The sequence below is a fragment of the Cupressus sempervirens genome, chromosome 7 (assembly GCF_028749045.1).
Source record: "Cupressus sempervirens isolate cs-2001-9-10 chromosome 7, ASM2874904v1, whole genome shotgun sequence".
Classification (NCBI taxonomy): domain Eukaryota; kingdom Viridiplantae; phylum Streptophyta; class Pinopsida; order Cupressales; family Cupressaceae; genus Cupressus; species Cupressus sempervirens.
In genome coordinates this window covers 100,098,503-100,101,049 of record NC_143124.1, presented here as the reverse complement: position 1 = coordinate 100,101,049, position 2,547 = coordinate 100,098,503, and the positions used below count along the sequence as shown (strand labels likewise).

General features: G+C 30.7%; 1 pseudogene; it reads right to left on the bottom strand.

Annotated features, from left to right (window-relative positions):
- Positions 1-2,156, bottom strand: part of LOC149545684 (ABC transporter G family member 11-like) — a 13,006-nt pseudogene extending 10,850 nt beyond the window's left edge.
- Positions 2,157-2,547: the final 391 nt, after the last annotated feature.

Below are 2,547 nucleotides of genomic sequence, written 5' to 3'. Positions count from 1 at the left end.
TGCACTTAAAATCTATATCATCACAACATAGTTGAGATTATCCAAACATTAGAATGAACATAATGATGATAAAGATGAATAAATAGACACCACAGAATGAACATTTCTAATGGCTAATAGTGATATAGATAGGATGTGGGAGGTTAGGGCGTGGGTATTAGTTGTTTAGCTAAATTTTCTCTCAAGTCTTGAAACATATCCTTCTATCTTTACCATTCTTCTCTTTCCTAATGATGAACCACAAATATGATGTAAAAAAATAATAAAAAACATGTACAATTGAATCCAAAAATTAAATTCCATATTAGTTTGGTCTTGTCCAACTTTATAATGGAAGATCTTTAGATCTTATTTCCTTGATATTTTTTTGAGGATTTGTTCTCAAGAACAAAATAAATATAGAAAGAAAGAAGAGAAAGTAATTACACAAATGCTATCACCAATTATAATACCCATGATGAAGTTAGGCACAACACTAGCTATGGCCATCATGAGACTTTCCACCATTGTAAGACTTGCACATAGTCACAACACAAAAAAGGCATAGCGGCTGAACCCAAGATATAGCCTAACATTCTAATATGTTCAAACTATCCTTGATATTATTGAAATCATAAGAAAATATGGCATCCATGATAGAGTATTGCTCACCATGAAAGCCACAACTCCATAATGCCGATTAATCCTTTCTCATTGAAATACCTACATCACACAATAAAAGTAACAATTTCATTTAGAATCATAAAATTTCCACAATCCATAATGATCTAGCTGAAGATAATTCCATTTATTTCAGCCAAGAGCTAAAAACATCAAAGTTTCAAGCTTTAGCACATGAATTTACCTTCATATCTTCAACTAAGTATGGGAAGCCTCCAATAGACATGAAAGTAACAAAGCTAAAAATGAAGGAAGCACTAGCTCCTCTAGCCCAAACACATGTTGGGCAACATGTTTAAGTGAAAATTTTGAATAGAAAAAAAAAATATGTCCATAAAAATCTCATGGGTTACATGAAAATGAAGTCTTACCAGTATGGAATTATAGGATGTACCAACATTCCAGTAGATGGTTCCAATACAAATTGTGAGAAAAATGTAGATAACAAGCCTGATCCAATAATACCCAACATCTCTACTCATAATAATAAATGACCTATGCATTAAAATGTAACATTGCATCAAAAAACTAGCTTGGGTGCCCCCTAAATCCAACATCGTTCTTCTCTACAAATGAAATCCCCAAATCACAAAATGCTTCTACAAATTCATTTTATTAAATATCAAAGTAGTAAGATTTAAAATAAGCAAGCTTGCAATTTGTGATATTTCATGTACTCTAGCTTGTGCAACCTAATGATGCTCAAAGTGTTGGTACTTCTCCATGAGACTTTGGGTAGCTTGGCTTGTTGTGATTTTTTCCAAAGGGTCATCTGATCTCTTGATCTAATCACATGAACAAAAGATTAATCTTCATGAAACAAACACCTTTCATTGAATTGTAAGATTCACAACATCAAATTTAGATCCAGGATGTAGAAATTACCTATAGTCGCATTGATCCTTTCAATGTAGCTTCACTTTGTCAAAATTTGAGTTAATACATATCAAAAAGTGATCAAATGGGTCCTAGAAAGGTGTGCAAGGAAATCCTACTTGCTAAAAAAACTACAAACATCACAACAATTCTTATTTGTGAGAATCCATGAATCTAGTTTAGATCAGTATTCAATACCACATAAATCATCAATCAATGTAGCCATTTTTTAATAGAGAATTTCATATGAAGGGTTTTAAATAAGCATATTCCATCTAGGGAAAAATATATATCTAAAAATAATAGTTGTAGCTATCTAAAGTTGTTGTATTTGTTTCTATTTTTGATGCTCAGACCTTAGCTAAGTTACTATTCTATAGGTTTGAGTGTTTCTCTAGATGATTTTTCCTTGTTAATATGTGTGTAATTATTTCATAAATTACAAGTAGTTTTGATCTATATAATAGAAATAATTTTTTAGATAATATTAAGAGTATTTACTTATGTAACATAAGTATGCATATAAAGAAGAGTCTTAGTAATATAATTGTTGACCATCATTGATAATACTATTAGATTTTTTTGATTCATTTCAAATAGATTACAGAATTGACATTCATCTTGTCATATTTAGGTGAAAAGGAAATATAGTTTAATAAATGAGGGAAGCCATTGTACAGTGCATAGTGGGCCTTTTAGTTTTAGTAGTAGAGAAACATTTAATATCCATTGAATGTATCTACCAATGACCTCAATTGTCAATAGAAATTTCAAAACAATTTATTTGTGAAAGAAAAAATTCCATCAACTTATTCTTCAACCACACTCTGATCCAACTTTACTTCTCTACAACTACAAAAAAACTTGTTCCTAGACTGGTAGTAGTAACTCAAATATTCTTAAATACAACAACCTACCATCCAACTAAGCTTGGTGACAATAACTCTAGTATTATTAAATATGGAAACCAACCATTATAGTGAAGCAAGATTTTCTCACATGCCTGAGATG